This window comes from Paramisgurnus dabryanus, chromosome 13, assembly GCF_030506205.2.
Source record: "Paramisgurnus dabryanus chromosome 13, PD_genome_1.1, whole genome shotgun sequence".
NCBI lineage: Eukaryota > Metazoa > Chordata > Actinopteri > Cypriniformes > Cobitidae > Paramisgurnus > Paramisgurnus dabryanus.
In genome coordinates this window covers 26,252,814-26,274,141 of record NC_133349.1, presented here as the reverse complement: position 1 = coordinate 26,274,141, position 21,328 = coordinate 26,252,814, and the positions used below count along the sequence as shown (strand labels likewise).

Here is a 21,328-nt window from a genome sequence, read left to right as displayed (position 1 = left end):
TTGAGGCGTCCATGGGGTTTCAGCCCCCTTTATTCCCGTCACAGGAACCTGATGCGGTGGTTCCGTCTGCGCTAGCTTTTGTCCGTCGTTGCAAACGCACCTGGAGGAAGGCTAGATTTACGTTACGCCAGGTTTCCAGACGAACCAAAGCCGCGGCCGACCGTCACCGTAGAACCGCGCCTTGTTTTATCTGTGGGCAGAAAGTATGGCTTTCGTCCAAGGATTTACCTCTCCGTGAGCCTTCTCGCAAGCTGGCTCCACGATTCCTCGGGCCATACAGCATTGTTAAGGTTATCAATCCCGTGACGGTCAGGCTCAGATTGCCCCCAGCACTCGGTCGGGTTCATCCAGTTTTTCATGTGTCTAAACTGAAGCCTGTGTATTTTTCCCACCTTAATCCTGTTCCCTCTGCCCCCCCCACCCCTCAGCTTATAGATGGTGCCCCTGTGTATTCAGTTAAGTCGTTACTGGATGTGCGTCGCCGGGGTAGGGGATTTCAATATCTCGTAGACTGGGAAGGATATGGTCCGGAGGAGAGGTGCTGGGTACCGGCCCGGGACATTCTGGACCCTGGGGTGATAGAGGATCTCCGCCGGCGACGGGGTGAGCCTCCTCATGGACCGCCCGGTGGCGGTCGTGGGGGGGAGTCCTGTCATGATTTCGGTCTTATTGGCTGCTTTGTCTTTGTTTCACTATGTGCTGTGTTTTTGTTTTGACAGCTCCACACGTGCGCGTCCTCCACCTGGTGATCTCATTACCTCTGACTTCTCTCACCGGCGTCCCGCACCTGATTCTTATTATTGTCCAATCCAGTTTGATTTAAATTCCCCTCGTTTCCTTTGTTCTTTGCAAGTTCGTCTTTGTGTGTTCCTGCCCGCTAGCTCTGTCTAGTTCTTGTCGTGTCTAGTTCTTGTCGTGTCTAAGTTTATTCTTAGTATATTTTCACCGTGCTCTCTGCTGCCTTTGCCCTGTTAGATTCCCCGCCCTGCTGTCAGTCTCTCCCGATTGGTGTGGCATCTGTCAAGTCTTCGGATACTCTCAGTCAGAGGAACCTCCTAGCGATATTCTACACCTTACGCTGTCCAGCCGCAGTGCGCTCATGAGCGCGTAATTCTGCTGAAGACGCTGACAGCCGCAGTGCGCTCTAGCGCGTAATTCTGCTCTACACCCTGACTGCCGCAGTCCGCTGTCCAGCGCGCGTGCTGCTGAAGACTCTGACCGCTTCTCTCTCTCTCTCTGTGCCCCGCCAGGAACTCGTCTGTGTTGACGGACTATTGTGGATGTCTTACAGTCCGGCTGAGTTTCCCACATCTGAGCCCGACGAGAGGATATCGCTGTGTTTCACCTCTCCAGTGTTTCCAGTTCCCCACACCTTTTCACATGGACACAGAGTGTTTTTCTCTTATACATTTTGCATTTCATCTGAAGTCATTGAGTGTTTTTCTCGTATACATTTCACATATCATCTGAAGACATTGAGTGTTTATCTCCTATACATAACTGATTAAAAACCCTCTGCTCTGGGATTCCCGTGTTGTGTAGTTCCTAACAGGGGGGTTCTGATTGGTTCCTTCTGTATTTGTTGCCCTCATCTTTCCATTGTCCTTTGTTGAGCTTTGTTCAACTGTAAGTCTTTCTGTTTGGTGAGTTTATGCCATGCCATGCTTTTGTTTTTTTCATGTCAAGTCTAACTAATAATTCAGTTAATACTGAAAATGTTCTCATTTATTATGAGCAACACCCATTTCCATCCTGTACCATCTGCATTCTTGTGGTCACTGATAGTGATCAAAGACTATTAAGTTGCTTATCCAGGACAGTGGGGGTTAAAGGTGATCATCTGATTGTTTAATAAATGTATCATGTTGGGTTTGGTCACATGGTCAAGGAAGGGATTAAAGAACATTTTTAGAGAGGCTCTGCCTCTTCTTATTATTTCCCTGATCCTCTTTTGTGCTGGTCTCCATGAGCTCTGTTCTTGGATTCTGTTCATTCTCTTGGCTTTTTTCTTTACCTGAACTCTGGGGTGCAGGCCATTAGGCCAAGATGCCAATTCTTAATGGTGCTTCTCTCTTTCTTTCTTTCTTTCTTTCTTTCTTTCTTTCTTTCTTTCTTTCTTTCTCTGTTCTCTATACTATCAGGTAATATGTCTCATACATTGGAGTTTATACATATATTAGAAGGGCTCTCAAGTCTCATGCATTCGTCTCATGCATTATTGTCAAGAAATACACAGTATAATACCATCTTGCTGTTAAAGGAACAGTATGTAAGAAATGTACATAAATGAATCATAAAATGGCCCTGATATGTCACTAGACATTAAGAAATAATTTTCATTTCAAATACTTATATCACTCACAACAGTGGTCTGGCCAGGATATTGTCATTTAAAAAGTGGAGTTGCAGCCCTCAACTGATGTTTATGTTGTCATGGTGTGTATTGGCCACCAGTTGTGTGATTGCAGTACCAGTTTTAGCCACAATCCTACATACTGTTCCTTTAATGTTTCTTTAGTCATTTCGGCATTAATACAGCTTGAACCACTGTAATGAATCCACTCCTACAGTTTTGTTGCCGAAACCCAGGAACGCTTGCAGTTTTGTTCTTCGTCCATACCTGTGATTCCTTATACCACATTGCAAAGTAAATGATTTGATCTTACCATTCATTTGAGTGTGTTGTCAGGTATCTGGTAACCTTGGGCGGTGCCCTTGCCAGACTCAGCTGGGTTCAAGCTCTGAGGCCAGAAGCTATGTATTTTTCAACATAATAGTCTATAGTTAAATAAATTCACTCTGAGACTTGTTTAAAAGAAGTTTACAAATCACCATATACAAATGGTTTTGGTTTAATAAACAAAGTAAAAAAAGTCATTAACAGTGAGTATTCTTCACCACAAGGTTTGGCTTTGGTTCACTTGGTTATACAAAGAAACATTCAAGACACATCCTGGACATAAATCCACCTCTTCTTGAGTATATAAAAACATCATCACCTCCCATTTTGTTACTACATATCAGGTCTACATACATATATCATATAAAGGAAACAAAACAAATCACAAAAAATACATAAACCAATAAACTTAAATGATATATAGGAGTCGGTTTTCCCCTCGACTCTGCAAAACTCTGTAATTTTCCATTCAACAATGTATCCCATGTACAGTATCACTATGTTTGTGATTTCACCGATTACTCTTTTAACAAGGGGCTTAAGCATCGGTTACTTTAAGGTCACATGATGTACAACACTGGAGATTTAGGGCCAAAGTTACTAAACTGGGCAAATTGGCGAGCACAATTCCAAAAAAGCGCTGATTGGAGTGGTAACATCTGCAAGTTTTTTACCAAAAAGGCGAAAATTAAATAACACAGGCACACAACAGCAATTACCAGTCATAACAAATGCGCACACATTAGTAAATCGCATTGCGTTAATCATTTAAATAATCTCATCCCCAAAAATTTGCATCTGAAAGGGGAACTTCTAGAAATGTATATGCAACGAGGTCAGTCGCAAAAATAACTAGAACACACCTTTTCAGCGCTAATGATCCACTGCGCATCTTTAGTTTATCCCAGTAGTCGTTATTTAATGCCAAAATGATGGTTTGCGCTGGTGCCGCTAATGCTCTAACCTCATCTTTTACAAATGGAACTTTTGTATACCAACAAAAATGTGTTATTGTCGTTGTCATTACTTTTATCAGCCTCATTAAAGTTGTAATAATTTGTTCCTGTTGCCTATTTAACCTAATCATCTGGCTGGTGTTATTGATGATGTCTTCTCTATTGAGCTGGGGAATGTTCAAGGTCAAAACGGTGTGCAACGTTTTGCTACGGTTTCCGGGTTGAACGGCATGTTTCCTGGAAACGGTGTGCAATGGGGTTTGAGATATGTTTTTTTCTTGTTTGGTGGGTGTGTCAGAACTGCAGTCCAATCAGCAGCAACATGTAAATAAACCATGTGGTACTAAAGAGACATCTCTCACAATGGGTTTAAGTTGGAATGTTTACATTTCATTCTGGACGGCAGGGGCAGTGACTGTAACATTGAGCGTATTGTACAGTATTAAACACGTATTTATAACGATTTCATCAGGCTCCAGAAACATTTAAAGAAGAACACAAAGCATGGCCTTTTCAGCTACCATAGTTGCAACTCTAGCGTCATCACAACAGGGTGTTCAATGCATGACTATTTCTGTTTAATAAATGTTGTGAAATGTTTTGTCGGGGCTGAACGCAGCCCTGAGTTTGTCTTCCTTTTACATTTCCATTTATCTTCTTTCTTGTCCTCTTTGTCTTTTTTCTTCTGCAAACCTTGTGCACTCATATCACTTAAAGTAATTTTAATTTGCCGTGGTTGACTAGAATGGTTCACTTTATTCCTTGGGTCATACATCAAATTTGACATACTGTAACAGCTTACAATATGACAAATACTCAAAACCTACCTGTTTTTAAGATTTCTAAACATATCAAGCAATTGTAAAAGCCATAATGATCTCTGCATTCTGCTATTAAACTATATTTTACTATATTAAAAATACTATACTATCTTTGTCTGTATTCCCTACCCGATAAAGGGATGAGCCGGAAAACACAAGCTTGTTCTATGATATTTCGCTGTTCATTGCATACCAAAGTTCAAGTCTGGTGAACTCTGACTTGCAAATTCGTAACGCTTGGATATGTGACTAGTGTTGGGTAAGTTACTCAAAAAAGTAATTAATTACTAGTTACTAATTATATCGTCAATCATGTTATTGGAACACTGTACAAATGTATTTCTCCTTAAAGTATTTCATTAGTTATTACGAATTACTTAAAATGATACAGAGGCTTGAAACAACTCGAATAAATCATATAAAAGTACATAAATTATTCTGGTCACACTTTTTAAGGTCTAAATCTCACTATTAACTAACTATAACTACTATTAAATATTTTTGCCTCAATATACTCCTAATTACTGCTTATTAATACTTAGTAAAGTAGTTATTAAGACTTAGTAGGAATTAGGATTAAGGATGTGGAATCAGGCATTAATATGTGCTTTTTAAGAACTAATACACAGGTAATATCTCAGTAATATAAATGCTAATAACCAACCAGTTAATAGTGAAAATTGGAAACTACACTAGTGTGTTAACACTATTCCTATTAACTCATTATAGTATTTAAAGTGAGAAGGATAAAAAAATCAATTTTAACGTTAGACTTTTTTATTGATTATGATTTTTGTGTTAATCACAACTGTATTATATATAATTGATCAAACTAATCAATTATTGACTAATCGTTATTATTGACTAATCCTTTACTTTACTTGTAATTAAATTACAGTAACTAATTACTTAGTAACTAGTTACACCCAACAATCTATGTGACCAGTAGAGAACCGGAATATCTTGGTGTGACCTTTCTTTCTACCGAATAGCACAAATAGACAAAGCCAAAGAAGTTATATTGACGAATCGCTCCCCGCCCATATTCACAATAATGTCTGACAAATATTTGCATGCTCAAAGTCTAGAGTAAGCAAGCCTTTATGGGCCAGATTTACTAACATTTACTAACATTTTGGCATTAAATAACGAGTGTCAGGATTTACTAAAAATGTGCAGTGTGGATGATTAGCGATGTAAAGGTTTACATCCCTAGTTATTTTTATGACTGACATATGCATTTGTAGGAGATTCCTTTTCGGATGCAATATATATGGTTTGAAAGTATTTAAATAAATTTAGTAAGGTTTGCGCCTGTGTAATTTACTTGTATTTGCGTCAGTATTAAACGCCATTTGCGCTTAAAATTGTAGCAATTGTTGCTGGTAGGAGGAGGTATTGCAGAGTCTAGAGAGTACATGGTTAAAGGAGTTGATTTTTTTCAACACGTATCAATTAGTTTGGAATGCTAGAAAAACACATTATCCAAAAATATCGTTGCGAAGCCATACTCTGGCATCGTTAGCTGGGATTTCACAGTCTGTATTTTCACATACGTTGTCTTTGGTACTGAATAGAGGTTTATTTATTTAAAAAATCGTCTTTGGTCTATTTTGCTGCAAAATTAGGCCGATTAACTCTTTCACCGCCAGCGTTTTGAAAAAAAGTTGCCAGCCAGCGGCAGCGTTTTTCATGATTTTCACCAAAGTTTAATGCCTTCTAGAAAATGTTCTTCTTTAAATATATAAACATACAATATACCAAATGAAAGAACAGACCCTCTGCTTTCAAACAAAAAAAAAACGTTCCATCCTACCTTCAGTGGTTCTTTTGTAATCAGCTTTTGAATATGGGTAGGTTTCTGCAAAAACACCACATTTTGAGCAAAAAGCAGAGATAAAAACATATCGGTCGACCTCTAGTACTGAAGTCACTGATAAAATTGTGCAGAAGCATATAATATATAATATTGCCGAATCGCCTGGAATGTCTGGAAAAAATAAAAGTGTCTGCTTATTTGTTCATTTGCAAAGCTCTTAATTCATTGCTTGGGTAATTATGGAAATGAGCGGTTGCATCTGTGTTATATAATTTGAGCTTTTAAGTAAATTACCCGCAGATATTACCTCTCCCGTTGATGCTTTTTTGGGGGAGGGAATTGTGCTCTCATGCTAATTTGCCCCATTTAGTAAATCTGGCCTTATTTCTCCTTTCACACCACTGTAGATCCTGTAGCCTGTGTAAGGTATCTCTTCATGAATTGTAATATGTTGATGGTTTTTTCAGGAGTCTGAAAAGGTGCCCCCTAATTTTCTCTTCTACAAACACATAGAGAATGGGATTCAAGCAGCTGTGTGAGTAAGCCAGAGCTTCTGTGATCTGAAGACTAAGAGTGATTGCTTTGCTTTTTTCACAGGATGTCATTATGAATTCATTTATCTCCAATGCTTTCACAAAAGCTGCAATATTATATGGAGCCCAACAGCAGAGGAAGACAACCATCACTACAATGACAAGTCTCATGGTCTGTTTCCTGGAAGGATGAACTGTTGGGAGTCTATGAAGAATCATTGCAAAACAAAATACAATTACACAAAGTAGAAAGATTAATCCTAAAACATTCATTCTAAAAATACCAACATTCCTTGCATAATGGTGAGATTTCTGATCACCTGTTGGATAAGAATGACAGTATGTTTTATTATTGTGATCAATGGTTTTCAGAGACATAAGCCCAGGAAACGATGCTGCAACAGCAATGATCCAGATGACCACACTGGTTAAGATCCCATAAGTCTTTTTACTGTCTTCCAAAGCAAACACAGAATGAACCACAGCTAAATATCTGTCAACACTCATCAGTACAATGAAGAAAATCCCACTGTAGAATCCAATGTGATAGACGCCTAAAACCATGGTGCACATGGGGCCTCCAAAGACCCACTGATCTCTGGCATAGTGAGCCAGGAATGGGAGAGAGAAGACCAGCAGGAGATCAGCTAAAGCCAGGTTCAGGAGACAGATGTCAGTCATGCTTCTCAGCTTTACACCCATCAACATCACCCATAACACCAGCAGGTTACCCAGCAGGCCCAACACGAAGAACAGAGAGTATAACACAGGTAGGATGCTGGATGCATTAACTCCATAATCACAGGCAATTGCAGATGGATCAAGATCTTTACTGTAGTACTCATCATAGTCATATAAGGGAGTGGTGGTTGGCTCATCATTTTCTGGTCCATTCAAACTTAAGCAGAAAGGGAAAATATAATTTAAGCAAAGTTTATAGAGCACAACTCCACTGTCAGTAGTGACTAAAACATCTTCATCTAAACTGATCATTGCATTATAGGAACATGTGCTGTAATATGACCTCACCTGGAAGATGTAAAAGTATCCAGGTATGAGGTACTGTCGGTTTCCATACTTGTCTACGAAGACTGTGCACTGGTGCTTTTAAAGCCTATGTTGCAGGTTAACGACCACTGTCAATTAAATGGGTACATAAATCACTCAAGATATATAATTTTTTTAATGTCTCAAAAATGGTCTTAAAGACCTTTTTTATTTATGATATATGTGGAGATAAATAAACCTTTGCAAATCTGCTGGTTTGATCCATTCATGTCCTGACCATCAGGCTAGAGATTTTTAAACATCCTTAATCCACACTTACTAGTCTATCAAATAATATCTAAAATATATTGTTTTGTGAAAAATGGATGCTTTGTTATATTGTTTTCTGCTTTTCCGCAGAAAGTGTCAATCACACAATCATTATATACGTAAATACTGCAATAAACAGGTGTTCGGCGGCTTTTTGCATCAAAGGCCGTCAGGCTATGCCATTTGTGGAGGGGCCACTTACTAATGTAATGCAATGCATTGTGGGGGAAAGGAGAATCGTTGCAAGTCGCTGTAAGATAGTACCTACTTTTTTCGTATTATATTCCGTTTTGTGATACCCAACAACATAAAATACAATGGATAACAGTTTAAATGTTTATTACCAAAAAGCACATGGCACAAATTAGTTGAAAAATTAACCCTGCAACACAGCCTTTAATGACAAAGAGGCAAGAAAATGTGTTATTCTATGCATATGTGTCTTTAATAAACATATTTAACCCTGGAGAACCCACGGGGTCAAATTTGTTCAATAGTTTAAATGTGTTTTTGGATTTTCCTGGGTTCTCCAGGGTTAAAAAGTTGAATATAAAAATCATCATTGTAAATACATCATTGCAAATACACCATAAACCATTATTTGTTCATCCATTTATACTGTCTGTACAGTATCTTCTATACCCCCATTTTCATCTAACATGAGCTAGAATCCTTACCAGTGCCTGAACCTGCATTTACGATATACTTCCCAACCTAGGGAGTGGATTTAGACACAGCTTATTTTTTTTTAGCGCTGCTGTAAGTTTTTTTATCTGATTTCCTTAATGCTGTTTCTCAGTTGTGGCTTTAATACTCTCCTGTACCACATTGCAAAAGGTAGACGATAAACTTAACAACAACAACAAATATGTGTTTGTTTTAGCTTATGGTTGAGTCAAAAATCATTGGGTTAAATGTACCTATTAACTATATTTAATTGTTGGGTTAATTCAGTTGGGTTTGTCCATACTGTATTTACAATCATATGTTAAAAAGTTTTGACGGCATATCTGTGTCAAAAAGAACTGAGCACATCACTGATATGCACGCAAGCAAAAAAAATTGCGAGCTCCTTTTAAACCCTTGCACATGCCATCTCATATGCTCACAATTCAAGCCCTATAACTTTTTTTCATACTTGATAAATGTTCTCATAATGACGAGAGAAAAAGTTCTTAGAACAACATTTTTAGAACATTCTTGTAATGTCATTACCCAGCCAACGTCGCAAGGTGGGGCCCATGGGTGCGTTCCACTCCAGTTTTAAACACACACTCGCGAACTTCCCTAAGCACTTCCCCTCGGGGGAATCCCTGTCGCCATTTTGAAGTGCGTTCCACTTCGTCAAGTGGACGAGGGAAGTTTGTATGGACAGACCCTCGCTCCCTCGATTTTGACCGAGGGAGCGAGTCTACTTCATATGTACACTTCATGCAGCATCATATCCCACAATGCAACACGATTGTGACGTCACTTCAGCAACTCGCGCTTTGCACATGGAGGGGGCGTTCTTCACTTTCCATGTGATCAAGGGCTTAGGGCGATCCATTTGAACCCACTTCAAGTGTTCTAGCAGTAGTGGGCACTCGTACAACGTAAGTAATGACGTACATCCGAGTGAACGAGACTGAGGGAAGTTAGCGAGGGAAGTTCGTAAAAAAACGAACTGGAACGCAGGGCATGTTGGTTCAATATTGGCTTTTTATGTGGCCCTATGTGGGTTTGTCCACGAGTTCCACTATGGCCCCACCTGGGTTAGTCCACATTAATTTAATATTAGTTATGCATTGATGATACTTTTCCATGTGACTACACCGGAGCAGGCCCTGCTGAGTGGCAAACGTACAACAAAATGGAAAACTGACTATTATCAGCTTAAATTGAATAGCAGAGATGGACAATACTTAGTTACATTACTTACATTTTCCAAGCATCTGTGCTTTATTAGGTTGTTTGTATTGGGAAAAACTTCACTACATTCTAAGCATAGAATCATACTGTGTATTCTTTAATATTGCATATTAAAATGTATTTAATACCTAATTACATTAAAATTGTGTACTTGAGTATGTTCTTGTTCATACTTTTTAGTCTTGAGTCAGGATCAGGACAGTCCCACATGTTTTGTGTTGGTAGCACATGGCTTTTTGTGCTGTGTGTGTTTCCTTGTCTCATCTCCTGACCCCGCCCCCTTGTTACCTCAGTAATCACCTCATTATTGTTTCATCATCACCTGTTTCCCTCTTGATTTTTTCCCTTATTTAATGCCCTTGTGTTTGCTGTCCTGTGCTGGTTTATTTTGATGCTTTTCCTTGTCAAGGCTAGTTTAGTAAGTCTTTTGTTATTATTGTAAAGTCTCAGTCAATGTGTTTTGTGTGAAGTTTAGTCCTGTCCTGTCCTAGTGTAGTCATATCATTATTATTATTGTCTTGTTTTGTGGGTCTTTTGTTTTGTGTTCCAGTTAAAGCTTAATAAACCTGTTTTGTTCCTCTACGTCTGCATCTGTGTTTGTTCCTTGTAAAACATGACCGTCTGACATGAATGTAACTTTCAAGTGCGCCTCATGCTGTTTTCTGGAGGAATTGACACATGAGTCAATGTATCTGCATGTGGATTATTTTTACCTCGTTTACGGTAAGAATCTTTTTGTAATCTTTAGGGTTGGGGGCTTTAAAAAAAATATTCTCAAAATATTATTTTATAAGAGTGGTGAGGCTACCCACCCAGATTGACAGCTGGTCTATCCTAGCCTGGCTTCACCCTCCTACGTGCTTCCGCTTAATTTTCATTTCGCTTCAGAACTACGTCTGGGACTGCTGTGTAGAGTTTCGTTTTCTCCTGCAAAAATCTGCAGGTTAAATCAGCGAACAGAGAGGGGTGGCTGAGAACGATGACGTTAAGGTTGTGCGTCAGTTTGAGTTGTAGTTCAGTAATGTAGTTCAGAGAAAGACGTGAGAAAAGATATTCGGTCTGTTGTTGCAAAACTGCCGAATATACAGAAGTTAAAGCCGGAGCAAGAACAATGTTTGCTAAGTTTTGTTGGTCTGATCATTCGACAGAGACACAAATTATTTTATTGGGAAACAAAAGAAATCACGCATAATTTATAATAAAGCCTTTAATACTAATCGCTCAAATACGCATAATTCAGAAATAAATAACTATTTCTAGAAAGTTTATCATTTGCATGTGTTTCTAAACTTTGCAAAAGTTAAAATGCAAGTGATTTTTAAACAATTTGAGCGCAAGTTAAGACACGGCTTTCAAAAAGCATGCAATACAAATACCTCTGTCTTTGCACATATTCTCATAAAAACCAACCCATTCTCACCAAATGCGTACAAATAACACGCAGTTTGATTATCGTGCAATAGATACGCCAAATTCCAATTTTGCCTGTATGATATGCCAGTCCTTCCAATTAACTTATATGGCACATCTTTTCATGTCATTTTATTTATTGGTTTCTGATTTATTTTGTGTTTTTTTGAAGCCATTTTCGCTTGGGTTTAGGGTTCGATTTGGGTTTTGCTTAAGGATGTCATATATGTATATGGTTCTCCATGTTTTGTTTATTTTTAAATCATGGTCGCTTGGAGTTGGGGTTAGGATGTCATTTTATGTTACAAAAAGTTGCTCTAACCCAAAACCCAATTGACAATGGTAAAAAAACTAAAACAAATGAAAAACCAATAAATAAAACGACATGAAAAGATATGTCACCGTATAAGTAAACTGGAATCACACTGCATGTTATTTGTACGCATTTTGGTGAGAATGGGCTGTTTCCCGAAGCATCGTTAGTCAACTACGGTCGCAAGTTCCATCGTTTCAGCATAGTTCACAGATGCGGCTGTTTCATTCCAGCGGACATTCGCAAACTGCATCCCAAGTTGTGTCATTGGAACGACAGCTCTTCACCTGTCGTTAGAAGCATAGTTCCTTGTTATTATAATATGTAGACTTACGTTGATCATGCTTTTGAACAAAATAAGCAAAAAAATATATTTTATGTCTTTAAGTTTGTAAACAGAATTAAAGCGCTGCATTTGAAAACTGTGCATGTAATCAGTTTTACCACTACTATATTGTAAAATTATGTAATTTGAGAGAAGGCACTGAGGTCCACCCATAAGTCCACTCAGTTTAAAATTTCTGGCCTCGCCACTGTTTCACACTAATTTGAGGGGTAAAAATGGTTAGGGTCTGAGTAAAGAGTAATTTGGGGTTTCTTTGATTAAAACCAGGATCAGACAATTGCTGATCCAGGATCACATCTTTGTGAAATCACAGCGACCCTATAGGGCAGTGTTCTTCACTCCCAACCTTGGAGAGAGCCGGTGCCCAGAGTTTAGCTCCAACCTTAATCAAACACACCTGCAAGCTAATCAATGTCTTCATGATCACTAGAAAATCACAGGTAGGTGTGTTTGATTAAGGTTGGAGCTAAACTCTGCAGGGCACCGGCTCTCCAGGATTGGGAGTGAAGAACACTGCTATAGAGGGTTTGCTTTGACATTACTTTTCCATGTGACCAATGCCTGAGCTCGTCCTGTTGAGTAGCGAAACAGCATTTAACAAAAGGCCTGGCTGTTCTAGCGATGACTGCAAAAATGTCAGTATAACTGACAATTATCAGCGAAAATTAAATTTAGTTGGACTTAATGGTGACCCTAGCAACTTGTCAACTCACCTGTGGTTGGTGGACATTGGCATGGACGATTCATTTACTTCTCCTTTCTGTGTTTTTTGCCAGTAAAACGATAGCTCTGAATTCCGGTTAATCTGTTAGTACAGTCTATCGCACAACGACTTTTTCCCATTTAGACGCGTTTCCCCCGTGTGTTTGCTGATTTCACACTGCACACAAATTCTGCCGCTCTGTCTTTTGCCATTCAGTAGGCGTAACCGCAGTCACTTTTACCGAAGGTGACGTCACGTGCATACCCTCTATTTTGTAGTAACCAATGAGATTTGAGATTCCAAGTAAAACAAAAAGTCCTGCGCCACGACTGCCAAAAAGAAATGTCTTGGCGCAAACAAAAGTAGTAGGTAAGAGAAAATGCATCGTGAGTGTTAGGGAATGATTTTGGGCGTGCTGTGACACTTCTCTGCGTGTGAGCGGCTTGAATTGCGAGCATTTGAGATGGCATGTGCGTGCGAGGGTTTAAAAGGAGCTCGCAATCTTTCCTTTCCTCCAGAGGTGTATAATACTTAAGTATTTTAGTTACATTTTCCAAGAATCTCTGCTTTATCAGAGTGTTTGTCTTGGGAAATTTTTTTTACTTTTCTTTACTAAAAAATTTTCACAACATTCTAAAGCATAGAATCATACTGTGTATTCATTATATATTGCATATTAAAATTGATTTAATGCCTAATTACATAAAAATTGTGTACTTTTACTTTCTTGAGTAAAAGTACGAAATTTTTTTTTACTTAAGTAAAAGTACAAAAAAAAAGTACTAGATGTTTAATGTACTTAAATATTAAATATAAACCAAAAACTTGAAATTATGAAATGTAGTGGAGTAAAAATTATGATCATGTGTTTTGGAATGTATGTTTTCCAAAGAAAAACACTAATAAAATACAATTAAATGAAAATTTACTTTTATGCAGAAAGTACAAATACTTAATTACTATACAACTCTGCTTTCCTCGAGTGCAGATCTGTTAAACTCTCACACTAACAATTTTGTGCGTATGCGTGTATCAGTGATGCGCTTGGTCCTTTTAGGCACAGATATGCTGTCATAAAAAAAAACATCATTTGTTTTGGTTTTACCTCAGATGTGAATTCATTCTCTAATGGTTGAATCCAATGACTTCTGTCTGTAAGACAAACATAGAAAGTGTTTCAAACAATGTATTAGCTAATGTTTTAAATGTAGGTTTGTAGGGCATCATTGTAAGCATTAGGGAAGTGCAATATACGAAGCAAACAAATATTGCGAATGTGGATACTACATTGTCTTTCTGTGGACTAAATAAAGTCTAAGATTGGCATTTCTTTTTCTGTTTGCACAGTTTTTACATCAAAACCCAACCGTGTTTTTATTCTTGAATTGATCTTTATAGGCTTCTGTATGGTTATTAGATGGACTGGACTGCCGCATTGAACTTGAAAATGCGACAGTGATAGCACACATGCACAGCAGAGCTTAAACAAGCTCATGTTTGCATCTTTTTGGCTTAAACGAACAAATGCTCATTTGTCAAAATAGCTGTCTTAGTGAGGATCATAGCTAAAAATTGGTTACTGTATGTCTTAAAAGAATAAAAATTCCGAATTCCAATTGGTATTATAATAAGCCTAACCTGTTGAAGTCAAATAAGTATAGAAAAGAAAATCACTACTCCTGACTAAGTAACTTCTGTAACTTTGTAAAAAAAAAAGAATCTATATTTACCCAGAAAATCTTTTGTGTTGAACTCTATTATTAGTAAGTTTAAGGTTTATCATGCACTCTAAAAAAACAAACGGTGCTATATAGCACCAAAACAATTGCTTTGGATCGTAACGATAGAAGAACCATTTTAGTGCCATATAGCACCGGTGAAGAACCAGTGAAGCACCAGTGAAGCACCAGTGTAGAACCATATAGGGGCCATATAGCACCACATAAGGTTCTACATAGCACTATATGGTTCTACACAGGTGCTTCACTGGTGCTTCACTGGTGCTTCACCGGTGCTATATGGCACTAAAAATGGTTCTTCTATCGTTACGATCCAAAGCAACTGTTTTGGTGCTATATAGCACCGTTTGTTTTTTAGAGTGTGGAGTTCAGATTTCCTTTTTTCCTTTTTCCTTATTTCCTTTTACAAAAGTTACTGCAGTTATGTAAATGGTAAATGTAAATGCATAAACTTTAAGGTTACTAAACCATTGCAAAGCAGTTGTTTCTTTTTTAGATTCCCTTTTTTCCTTTTTCCTTATTTCCTTTTACAAACTTTACTGCAGTTATGTAAATGATAAATTCATAAACTTCAAGGTTAATAAACCATTGCAAAGCAGTTGTCTCTTTGTTTCTGCAGTTAAAAAGACAAAGTTGGCAATTCTGGCTATACTTTTGTTATTTTATTAAAATCTCTTGCTTTTATTTAATTTATAGATCACTCAAGGTTATCTGAACTATTTAACTATTTTTGGCTTGTGTTTTATTCCTCTGTGCAGGGGAACACATGTTCTGCACCTTACTTATTCTGATGTTTTTGTTTTTATTTATTTTAATGGTAAATTCTGATCTAATTAAACCGGTGCTCTGCCTGTTATATTTAAGATCATATTTAGGTGTTCATCAAACTAAAAATCAAAAAAAAATATTTTTTTGACAAGTATACATTTCATAAAATTAATTAAATCAGTGTGATTATCTTGTCAAAAGTTAAATTACAAAACAGGTAGGCTGTTTTATGCAGCCCTACTAATAATCCATGCAGTTAGGATTATTTATCTAATGTGGGGTATTATGAGGTAGGCATAATCAGCGATTGTAAGATTAACTCATGCTTTTTTATACATGGTTATATATTGTTTTGTTTCATGCACTATGGAGCCCCTAAATTAGCCTTGACCACAGTATGCACATCGCAATGGTTTGCAATCACTGAGCGATTTAATTTTAATTGCCTAAAAAGTATGATCAAAGTCGCAGTTAATAATATCTGACACACAGATGTTGGTTGCATCTGCAACTTCGCAGTGATCTTTATTTGATTTATTTTTGTTTCTTTTACAGTGGCTGTTGACTTTCAGAAGTAGCTGTGATGCTTGCTTTTCCCAGAAATATGAAACTCATGTTAGTTAAATTTTCCCAACCACTGTGCCGTGGCACACTAGTGTGCCGTGACCATTTGTTTGGTGTCCAGTGGAAAAATAACACTGCCACAGCCACATGTGTCATTGTCATAAATTTCAGCCAGGATATCATTTGTGTTCATCAAAACAAAATTAGGTTTCACGTTAAATGTGAATGCTATGTTTAAAACCGTGTAATATTCCAGTTTAACAAGTCATTTAAGCATTGCAATACAGGTTTGTGCATATCTGGTAATGCTTATTGTGAAAGTGGTGTGCAATATGATTTTTTAACTTATCAAAACTGTGCCGTGGTAGAAAAAAGGTTGGGAAACACTTAAAACTAAAATATATACACAATTTAAACTAATTTTAGAAAAAGAAATACTGTACGGCATATCGAATATGGGATTATTTAGCATGCTGTTCAAGTTCATTTTAGCACATGCATTTAAAAATAGTAGAGACCGACCAAAGTGCTGTACAAAGACAAAATTACACAATAAATAAGCAACAAAAATAAAAACGGGACATTTAATACACAATAAATAAGAGCAGTAAAAAATTTAAAATCTAATACTTTAGTACACAAAATAACACAGTAGACTTATAATAGTTAGATGACATTAAATTAAAAATTTTAAGATAACTTTTAAACTCTGATAAAGTTGAAGACACAAATAACAAGAAACAGCAGCAGCACAATAATACAATTGCAAGATAACCATAGTGATGCCTTACATAAATGCAAACACCACTAATTACTAGTACAGAAAACAGTAATACACTGTAAAAAAAATCAGTAGAAATTACAATGTAATTGCAGCTGGGTTGCCGGTAATTTACCGTAGATTTAAATTTATGTTATTTACTGGCAAGAGTTTGTTCAAAGTTAAATAAATTTTAAATATTAACAAGTCTTTATCTTTACAGAATAAAACTATAAAATTATAGCCTCGTGCAAAGAATTCTGGGAACCAGAAATCATCATCAACCTTTTTCTGTTTTTGGCTTCAGATTTTGTTTCCCAGAATGTTTTGCTTGATGCTGTTTTTTAGTTTTACTCTGTAAAGACAAAGACTTGTAAATGTTAAATGTTCATTTAACTTTGAACAAAATGTTGCCAGTAAATAACATAAATTTAAATCTACGGTAAATTACCGGCAACCCAGCTGCAATTTCTACGAATTTTTTTTACAGTGTATGATATACATTTTGCTTACAAATTAAATAATAAAATGCTAATAGATTCAAATTGTAAGAACATGTAAGTCTCATCTATGCATTTTTTTACATTTTTAACTCATCACAGAAAACTCACCCCTTACATCAAACAAACATAGTAAAACTGTAACTGCTTTCCTGAAGTATTGCACTTTTAATACTTCTCACATTTATTACAATAAATAACCGTAGTGCATTTCTGTGCCTATTATTCAAAGACAGCATTAAAGTAAATAACTAAATACAAGTGCAGAATACTCACACTAGCTGGGTGAATGAAATTACCCTGTGACCTCCGAGAAGGAAAGATGAGATGATATGAGATCAGACGAGGTAAATGAGATCTAATAGAAATAGTTTATTTTCTATGTCAATGCATTGGTTTTTGACACTTCCTGTGGTTATATTAGGGTAGGGGCCTCGTAAATTGCATGACTAGTTTCAAACCTATAATCTCAGTAGCAATGACATGATTGGTTCCCACCATGTTTGGGGTAAAGTGAAGCACCTTCTAATTCTCAGCCTTTATATTTGAGAAAGACAAACACTTATGCACTGCAATATGAAGTTTATATTTTGTTACCAGCCGGAGCAGGCCACTAATGCCCCTCCGGACGTTCCACCTCGAGGAGGTCCCCAAAAGCACCCCAATGACCAAGCAACGAAACCAAATAAGTGAAATTTAAAACAAACTTTATTTAAATTAATTAAAATCAAGTTGGGAGGGGGGAAAGGGGACTTTAAAAGTAATGACCGGTGTGTTCTTCTTTGCAGGGAGAGAGGGGGCCAAGGGAAGAGGATGGAGCTCCTTCGTCTTCAGGTGAGTATCTCCTCTTCTACTGGTCCTAATCTTGGCTTTCTGTTTTTATTTCAGTGAACACATGGCGCCCTCCTCGGATCCTGGAGGCAAACAAGAAACACACAATGAATAACTGGATATCCAACAGCTACCTGTAACTCTGGTTCTGTGTGAGGCACCCTGGCCTCGCCTTAGCGACTTCCAATGGTCGAGTACTTCTCCTCCCTCTAGATCCCGTGCCGACCGCGTGGCGGATCAGGTAAGTGTCCCCGTAGGATCGCCGATGGAGGTAGGCCCTTACCCGTGCTCCTGAGGTCTTACTTTCCAGTGGCTTTATAATCACAAAGTCAGATAATTAACCGGCTCTTATTCTCGTTCTGGGCGTGCCCAGTCGTTGCGAGGCCCCGCTGGAAGGAAAGGACACTCAACACCGCTCGGACAGAGGTCCCGATCCCGGGGTGCGGCTTCGGCCCTGCACAGAATACACAAATCAGTTGACTCTTGATTTCGCTGGATGGTTTACTTTGGACTCTCAGGCGTTTTGGGAAAGTATAACTTCTAAGTTAGATCTGAAAGACTTTGTGGTCGTTGGGCGTGTTACTTCGGACTCTCAGGTGCGTTGGGTAAGTATATCTCTTAGGTTAAGTGTGTTACTTTGGACTTTCAGGCGGTTTGGGTAAGTACAACTCCTGGGCTGGGCGTGTTGCTTTGGCCTCTCAGGCGGTTTGGGTAGACACCGCTCCTAGGCTGGCGTGTTACTTCGGACTCTCAGCGGTTTAGGTAAGTATCACTTATAGGTTGGATCTGCAAGGCTTTGGGGTCGCTGGGCGTGTTACTTTGGACTCTCAGGTGCTTTGGGTAAGTATATCTCTTAGGTTAAGCGTGTTACTTTGGACTTTCAGGCGGTTTGGGTAAGTATAACTCTTAGGCTGGGCGTGTTACTTTGGACTCTCAGGCGGTTTAGGTAGGTATAACCCTCAGGCTGGGCGTGTTACTTTGGACTCTCAGACGTTCTGGGTAAGTAATACTCTTTAGTCGGTTTCCTTGACCACACTAGAAGGTTTCGTTCCTGAACAACATTATAGCGCACACCTGGTGTGTATTTGCCCTGATTTGCGTTGCCCGGGGTTACCCGGAAGTGCGGGTGTTTGCGGAAGTCGGACCGGGCGGAACCTTCCCCCGCTGTTTTTTTTTAGTTCCGCCCGTTTTGTCACTCGTGACAATTTCTTTAATGATTTTATAAAGCAAACAAGTATTAATATGACTTTATATTATATTAATATATACTAATAAATATAAGTAAACTATGGAGAAACACTCCCGGCTTTGTCAGAAAAGCTGAGCAATAGTGTTAAATCACAACTCTGCACATCAAACTACTCAAATGCTCAAGTAACTTTATAAAGAGACAGACATACACAACACTTTCTTTTCAGTATTCTTACTGTTCATCATGTTGTACATTTACATTACACTATCAGAATTAGTTATGCTTTTTAAGTTTGAAACAGAGGTTCAAGGTGATGATTTACAATTGTGTGGGTTCATGTTTGCCTGCCATCAGCAAGTATTATGCAGCTCAACTGGTGATTGTGTTAGCAGTGCAAAGGTTCATGTGTTCAATTCCCAGGGAATACACAGACTGACCAAATAAATAGCTTTAACGCAGTGCAGAAAGTGGGGGTGGGGGGGTGAGAGTGCTTGAGCACCTGCCCCTTTGCTCCTGGATTTCCAAAGCTGTGTCTAACTGAGCGAAAAACATAGCTTTCAGAATACTGGTAAACAGGCTCATACTGATTTTCTAATCACCTAAATCAGCGGTTCCCAAAGTTTTTATGCGCACCCCCTTCTATGTCCCAACCAGGTTGGCACAGAGGGGCAACCTTCAGATCTCTTTACCCATTTTCGGATATCCGCGAGTGATGCGCGATGACGCGCGGCCAAGATGCCGACGGCAAGCAACGCCAACTTTAAGCTTCAAAAACGATCTTCAGAAACCAATGGGTCACATCTTTTTTTAAAGTCTATGGTTGGCGCACCCCCAATCCTCCCTTAAAAAAATAAATAAATAAGCAACAAAGCTTTGTTTTATCGCCATAAAGACTCATGTTTAATCATGTGCAAATAACCAGAACATGCATGACAATTACAACATCAACAAAGTTTCAATTTAATGCAACAATTTAAGAGGACGAGTGACAAGACACAAGCTCAGTAACAAAGCACGGTTATTTTCAGCAGCGTAAAAGAAACACTGCAGCAGGCCTATTAAATGACCATGGAGCTAGCATCATCATAACACAACAGTTATGGAAATTAGAACGACTTAAATTGCAATGAAGTTACAAAATAAATAAAAAATAGATAAAAAAAACAAATAGATAAATAAAAACGAGGATCAATCTGAAAAAGTGCTACAATAAAATTAGCCTACAGTACATACGATCCACAACATAATTAAGTAACAAAGAGCATATAGGCTCAAACATAAAATAAATTAAAAGAGGATCCATCTGGAACTTTTCAAGTTCAGCACAAAAGTCGCTCAGCCTGCAACGAGAGAGAGAGAGAGAGAAAGAGAGAGGGAGGGGTGGGAGACGGGAAGGAGGATGTGTTAGGAGCTTAACAGGTATGTGTTCCCACTCACAATCCTCAATCCTGTCTTGTGTGTTGAATACAGTTACACTGACTTCCTGCAGACTCAGATGGAGTTCATTCAGAGCTGAGAAGATGTCCGCTAGATAGGCAAGCCTTTTCAGAACATCTTTGTCATGCATACTGGAGGCCAAATGAAATGGATTCTCCTAAAAAACTGCTGCAATTCGTGCCAGAGTTCAAAAAGCCTTGTCAGTACTTTGCTGCGGGACAGCCAATGCACCTCTGTGTGCAGCAGCAGTGATTTGTGTTCGCTGCCCATCTCATTACATAACACTGTGAATATTCGTGAATTTAGCGGACGAGTTTTAATGAAGTTCACCAGTTTGACTGCGTCGTTCAGCACTGCAAGTAGATCAGCTGGCATGTTTTTGGCTGGGAGGGACTCTCTGTGAATACTGCAGTGTAACCAGCTAAAAGGATGGGCAGACTCTTCTAATATGAGCTATAAGCCTCGTATGTTTCCCTGTAATTGATTTTGCCCCATCTGTGCAAATTCCCACACAGCGCTCCCAGTCGATCCCATTGGTCCTCATAAAAACGTCATTTAAATTGAAGATTTCCTGTCCTGTTGTTCGGGTAGCAAGGGCCGACAGAACAAAAAATATTCCTGTACTGTTCCTTCAAAAAGGTAACAAACATACAGAAGATTGGCCAAATTTGCATCATCTGTAGACTTGTCTACTTGCAGAGAGTAAAACTCACTTTTCTTCACACGGC

General features: G+C 38.4%; 1 pseudogene; it reads right to left on the bottom strand.

Annotated features, from left to right (window-relative positions):
* Positions 1–6,669: 6,669 nt before the first annotated feature.
* Positions 6,670–7,885, bottom strand: LOC135728287 (C-C chemokine receptor type 5-like; annotated as a pseudogene).
* Positions 7,886–21,328: the final 13,443 nt, after the last annotated feature.